The sequence below is a fragment of the Canis aureus genome, chromosome X (assembly GCF_053574225.1).
Source record: "Canis aureus isolate CA01 chromosome X, VMU_Caureus_v.1.0, whole genome shotgun sequence".
In the NCBI taxonomy this organism is placed as follows: domain Eukaryota; kingdom Metazoa; phylum Chordata; class Mammalia; order Carnivora; family Canidae; genus Canis; species Canis aureus.
The window spans coordinates 88,513,040-88,520,213 of record NC_135649.1 but is presented as its reverse complement, the minus strand read 5'-3'; positions in this window follow the sequence as shown (position 1 = coordinate 88,520,213).

Genomic DNA, 7,174 nt, shown 5'->3' with positions numbered 1-7,174 from the left:
TCTCTATTTAATTTATTTCTCCTCCAGTCTTTATTATTTCCTTCCTTCTAGTGACTTCGGGTTTTGTTTGTTCTTTTTCTAGCTCCTTTAGGTTTAAGGTTAGGTTGAGATTTTCTTGCTTCTTTTTTTGTTTGTTTTGTTTCTTTTAAAGATTTTTATTTATTTATTCATGAGAGACACAGAAAGAGAGAGGCAGAGACACAGGCAGAGGGAGAAGCAGGCTCCATGCAGGGAGCCTGATGTGGGACTCGATCCCAGGACTCTAGGATCACGCCCTGAGCCGAAGGCAGACTCCCAACTGCTGAGCCACCCAGGCATCCCAAGATTTTCTTGCTTCTTGAGGTTGGTCTGTACTTCTATAATCTTCCCTTTTATTTATTCATTCTTATTTTTTATTTTTAAAAGAATTTATTTATTTGAGAGAGGGAGAGCGTGCATGTGCAAGAGAGAGTACAAGCAGGGGGAGCCTCAGGCAGAGGGAGAGGTAGACTCAAGCTACCCCTGCTGAGCAAGGAGTCTGATGCAGGGCTTGTTCTCAGGACTCTGAGATCATAACCTGAGCTGAAGGCAGACACTTACCCGATTAAGCCACCCAGGAATCCCTATTCTTCCCTTTTAGAACAGCTTTTGCTGCATCCCAAAGATTTTAGTGTTTTCTTTCTCATTCATCTCCTTGTATTTTTTGTTTCCTTTTTGATGTCTTGGTTGACCCATTCATTGTTGAGTAGCATGTTGTTTATCCTCCAATATTTGTGTTTTTTTCCAGGTTTTTTTTTCTTGTGGTTGATTTTTAGTTTCATAGTGTTATGGTTGGAAAAGATGCATGATATAATTTCAGTCTCTTGGAATTTGTTGAGACTTGTTTTGTGGCCTAACATGTGATCTATTCTGGAGCATGTTCCATGTGCCCTTGAAAATAATGTGTATTTTGCTGTTTGGATGGAATGTTCTGAATAAATCCATTAGATCCATCTGGTCCAGTGTGTCATTCAAAGCCACCCTTTCCTTGATTTTCTGTCAGGATGATTTGTCCATTGATGTAAATGGGATGTTAAAGTCCCCTATTATGATTATTGTCTTACTACTAAGTTCTTTCTTCATGCCTGTTAATCGTTACTTTATACTCCCACATTGAGTGCATACATATTTACAATTGGTACATCTTTTTTGTTGGATTGTTCCCTTTATGGTTATAGTAGTGTCCTTCTTTGTCTCTTGTTACAATCTTTGTTTTAAGGTCTAGTTTGTCCCATGTAAGTATTGTTACCCTAGCTTCCTTTTTTCTTCCATTTGCATGATGAATGGTTTTTCATTCCCTGACTGCAACCTGTACATGTTTGGGTCTCAAGGGAGTCTCTTATAGGCAGCATATATGCGGGTCCTGCTTCTTTCCATTCTGATACCCAATGTCTTTTGGTTGGAGCATTGAGTCCATTTATACTCAAAGTAATTGTTGATGGATGTGTACTTATTGTCATTTTCTTGCTTGTTTTGTGGTTGTTTTTGCAGTTCTCCTCTGTTTTTTTTCTTGTTACTCTCTTCCCTTGCTGGCTTTCTTTAGTGATATACTTGGATTCCTTCCTCTTTATTTTTTCCATATCTATTATAGGGGTTTGATTTGTGGTTACCATTAGGTTTGTATATAGCTACCCTACATTTATAGCAATCTATGGTAAGTTGATGATCACTTAAGTTTGAACACATTCTAAAAGCACTAAATTTTTACTCTCCCTTGCTACATTTTATGTATATGATATCTTATTTACATCCTTTTATTTTGTGAGTTCCTTAACTGATTTTTATAGATATAATTAACTTTACTGGTTTTGTGCTTTAATTTATGTACTAGTTTTATAAGTGATTAACTTGCTTATTTTTATTATGTTTGTATTTACCTGTGAAATTTTTTCCTTTTTCCTAATTTTCTTACTCATGATTATGACTTTTCTTTCCACTCAGAGGATTTTATTTATTTATTATAAAAAAGATTTTATCCATTTATTTGAGAGAAAGAGAGAACATGAGCAGAGGGAGGAAGAGGCAGATTCCTCACTAAGTAGGGAGGCTGATGGGGTGGTCATGACTCTGGGATCATGACCCAAGCCAAAGGCAGACACGTAACTGACTGAGCCACCCAGGCACCCCTCAAAGAATTTTCTTTAACATTTCTTATAAGGCTGGCTTAGTGGTGATGAAGTTAATTAAGTTTTGTTTTTGTGGGAGACTCTTTATCTCTCCTTCTATTCTGAACAGTAGCCTTGCTGGATAGAGTATTCTTGGTTACAGGTTTTTTTTCCTTCCAGTAATTTGAATAAATCATGCTAGTCCCTTGTGGCCTGCAAAATTTCCTCTGAAAAATACTCTGATAGCCTTATGGGGATTCCTTTGTATACAACTGTTTTCTTTTCTCTTGTTGCTTTAAACGTTCTCTCTTTATCATTACTTTGTGCCATTTTAATTATTACATGTCTTGGTACGGACCTCCTTGGGTTCATCTTGTTGGGGGCTCTCTCTCTTGGATCAAGATATCTGTTTTCTTCTCCAGATTAGGGGAGTTTTCAGCTCTTATTCTTTAAATACCTTTTCTGCTGCCTCTTCTCTCTCTTCTCCCTTTGGGGCCCATATAACATGAATGTTGTTATGCTTGATGATGTCGCTGAGCTCCCTTAACCTAGTCTCATTTTTTATTTTTTTTAATTTTTGCTTTTCAGCTTGGTTGCTTTCCATTACGCTGTCCTCCAGGTTGCGAATCCATCTTCTGCCTCCTCGAATCCACTGTCTATTCCCTCTACTGTATTTTAAGTTTTGGTTATTGAGTTCTTCATCTCTGTTTGGTTCTTTTTCCTGTTTTCTGTCTCTTTGTTGAGGGTCTTACTGAGATCCTCCAATCTTTTCTTAAATCCCGTATCTTTATGACCATTACTTTAAATTCTCTATCAGGCATATTAATTATCTCCATTTTATTTAGCTCTCTTGCTATGATTTGCCCTATTCTTTCATGTGAGACATATTCTTCTGTCTCCTTGCTTTGTCTAACTCTCAGCATCTGTCTCTATGTATTAGGAAAGTCAGCTACACTCCTGCCCTTGAAGGTAGTGATGTTAGGAAGGAGAGGTCCTGTAGTGCCCTGCAGTGCAATGTGCCCTGTTTACTAGAACCTGCCACTTCAGGGGTGTTTCTTATTTGTGTTGCATTTGCCCTGCTGTTGTGGCTGAGCTGCCTTTGCCTTCAGTCCAGTCATCTGCAGTGGCCCTCTCTGCTTGTTGTGGGCAGGGTTTTGTCCCTGTGGTGATAGTGGGCCAGGCTGGGGTGGCCCTGGGCTTGAGTTGGGTCAGACTAGATACCCACCTTCAGTCTGTGGCTGGAACTGTGGTCATGCTGACCTGCAGGGCACCTTCCCTGCTGTGTCCTCAGAGAGGCCTTTATTGGGGAGGGGACCCCTGCACTCAAACCATGTGGCTGGCCCCAGTTCATCTGTTGCGGTTGCAGTGACCCTGGACTACAGGGCTGTCTTCTTGCGCTGCTCCCTGTGAGGCTTTTGTTGATGTGCAGGGCTGACATTGAGATCAGACATCTTTCCCTAGCCCATCACTGCGGCTGCAATTTAACTGGTATAGGTGTGGTTATCTTCTCCTCTCCCCAGGGCAGGAGTCATATTGGAGTGGTCACTGGTCACTGCCAAGGGCTGCTTGCAGAATGAGAGGTGACAGGTGCCACTCTGGAGGGACTCCTGGGGGAGTGGGGCAGGGTGGGTAGGGCAAGTCTGCAGGGGAGTGCAGGGAGGGTGTGGAAAGCAGGTGGTGTCAGCAAGATAGGTGGTGAGAGTTTGCACTGATTCCTGCAGGTGCCCCGCTAGCTAGGCCTGGGGGGAGGGAGAGAAATAGCAGCCTCCAGCTCTCTTGTTCTTGGAGAAGTCTCTTAGAGATCCCTGTCTCTCCAGTCATGTTCTGCGATCAGCAAATAAATCTTCCTTTATACCCCGGGTGCTTTTCAAACTGCTGCTTCTATGCTGAATCTCAGTGGGCCTGTTTGTTGTACTGTCTCTTTAAGGGTGGGGACTCCATTTCCTATCAAACCCCCCCCCCCCCAAGAGCAAAGCCTGCTGATTTTTAAACTACTCAGAGGTAAGCCCCACTGGGCTTCAAAGCCAAATGTTATGGGGATTTGTCTTCCCACTGTGGGCCCCCCATGTATCCATTTATTTACCTATTTTTTCCTCCTGTGCCAAGCTGGTTTTTCTGTCATCAGACATTCTATCTGCTAAATTATCTGAAAGAATATTTGAGGCCTAGGATGCTATCTTCCTCTAGAGATGAATGACATCTTCTGTGGGGCACTTGGGAGCAAGCAATCTGGGATCCCCTCAATCAAACTTCCGAGCTTGAGAGGTTTTGAAGCTGGACAGTCACTGTGAGGGTGTGTCTACTGGTGGTTCAACTCCAGTCCAAGGATGCAAACTATTGGGGTCCCCACCCAAAGTTAAGGAAGTTCGCTAGCCCCTCCATACCTCCCACAGACATCCCCTGACTCTGGTCCCTTCTTCCCACCCCTGAAAAGCTGTCACAGGTGCTACTCGGCCTTTTGGCCTGTTCCTCTGGAATGGGCCCTAAATGCTCACTGCCTTGGGAGTCCGCTTTCTCCCAAATCCTGGTCCCCTAATTCTTCATTATGTCGTCAGTGTGCTAAAATCTCTAAACAGATACGTTTTAAATATTTCTATCAGCTATTTTAGTTGTCTTAAGTATGGGGGTTGGTCCAAATTACGCAGTCTGCTGTTAGTGGAATGTGAAATCCCTTATTAAGACATGACTTTCTAATTTTCCTGATTATTTGTGAGTTTCAGGAAAAACCATTCAGATTTTACCTTCTGTGAATTGCCTGTTCATATCTTTGCTCATTTGTTCCCTTTTAGAAGTGATTTTTAGAAGTTCCTTTTAAATTATGGATGTTAGTTTTTTTTGTCAGTTATGTGTGCCAGGCATCATCTCCAGGTTTGTGGCTTATCTTTTTAGATTGTTTATGATAATGTCTTCTGTAGACCAACTTTTTAGTTTTTAATTTAAATTTATTCAACTTTATCAATCCTTTCCTTTCATGGTTTATACATTTTGAGTTTTAAGAAATTCATCCTTAACCTGAGGTCCCAAAATATTTTATTGCATACATATGCATATGTATAAAATATTATACTATATTTGCATATAGTATTGTATTTTTAAAAGATTTTATTTATTTATTTTAGAGAGAGGATATGCACACTATCACGTGTGAGGGGAGGGGCAAAGGGGGAGGGAGAGGGACAAGCTGACTCCGAGCTGAGCACAGAGCCTGATGCAGGGATTGATCTCATGACCCTGAGATCACAACCTGAGCTGAAATCAAGAGTCTGACACTTAACCGACTGAGCCACACTTAACCGACTGTGCCCCTAGGTAGGTTTATATTTTAGAGATTTGCTTTTCACAGGTCATTTAGCCATCAAACATGTTATTGTTCATGTATGATGAAGTATGGATCTAACTTAAATTTTTTCTGTATGGATAATCCAGTAGAATAGTCCGTGATTTCAGCACTGCCTCAAAGTCCTGTCTTTGTCATTCTCAATGTTTTACGTACTTACAGGTCTGAGATCTCTGTTTCATTCCTTGTGTCTCTTTCTCTCTCTCTGCACACTGTCATTATTATTTCAATTAAGCTCTCTAATCTGCTTTTACTTTCTAGTTGGGCAACTCTCCGCTTAAGATGTTTATTATTTTCGACCTGGTAGGACTCTTCTGTTGTAGCTGGTTTAGACAAATGACCCATGGAGCCCAGCGGGCGAAGCCAGCAGCTTGAGTGCTCAGCTCAGAAATCCAGGGGCTTAGTAGGGGAAGAAAGTATTCTTTTTTTAAAAAAATATTTTATTCATGAGAGACAGAGAGAGAGGCAGAGATGCAGGCAGAGGGAGAAGCAGGCTCCACGCAGGGAGCCCAATGCAGGACTCGATCCCGGGTCTCCACGGTCACGGCCTGGGCCAAAGGGAGGCGCTAAACCACTGGGCCACCCGGGCGCCCCGGGAAGAAATTATTCTGACTGAATTTCATTCCATTATGAGGTGTCCTTTGACTCTGTGCTGCCTCTTTTTCCTCTTTGCCACTCACTCTACGATCCTCCTCGTCCCTGTCTGCCTGTTGGCTGGAGAAGGCTGCCTTTGCAGGGAGGCTATTCCTTTAGGGGACCAACCAAGGGTGAGCGTGGGTTTGGGGGGCTGTTGGCGTCAGAGGTGCTTTCCAGGCTTCAGCCGCCCCCGTGCTGTGTCCTCTGATGGAGGCCCAGCAGACAGCCATCTGCAAAATGCTCAGCTTTTGCTCAGTTGATTCACTTTAAAAACTACGAAGTAGATTCCATCCACGTTAGCCTCACTTGAGCAATGATAGCTATAACCCCAAGACGTGTAATCGTGCATACATAATGCAAACTATGAACACAAGTCGTCCATGTTCCACTAAAATGTGTGGAACCAGGAGTGTGTGTATGAGGCATAGGTGGAGGGAGGTTGAGGAAGGGGAGTGCGGAGGGTCCTCAGGGAGGGAGGAGGGGGCCAAGCAGGCTCCCAGCTGTTGCTGCTCTCCTCGCTGGATGTTGCAAGCAGCCTCTCCGAAGGGCACGCTTCTCCGGATTTTATTCATGGAATAACTCCACACAGGGGTTGGGCTGGGGTGCAGGGGGGAGCACAATGTATATACCTGGAGATCGAGCCATGGGATTGTCCCTGCCGGGTGGCCCCAATTGCCACCAGATCAAGGGAGCCCCAACTGCCACCAGATCAAGGGAGCAAGAGAATGAGTTTGAGAGACGTTAAAAATTTCTATATCTGGTGAAATTGTAAAACAAAGACAAATTCATTTATTATCCCACCTTCATAATACCACCAGTGTTTGAACTTGGGGATATTTCTTTATGATGAAGAGCTCTCAGATGCCAGGGGAAGGAGGTGTACAATAAGGTGTTCAAAGCACTCAGTGCCTGGATCATGAGAGTAACTACTCAGTAAATGTCACCGATTGGCTTTATTAGATTCTTTTATGAAAACGGGTACAGAGAAATGCAATAGTATGAAAAATATGAACTTTAATTTATGTGGCTCTTGGTAAATGTCACTGTATTATATGCAGTGCTATGAGCAATGGCTGAA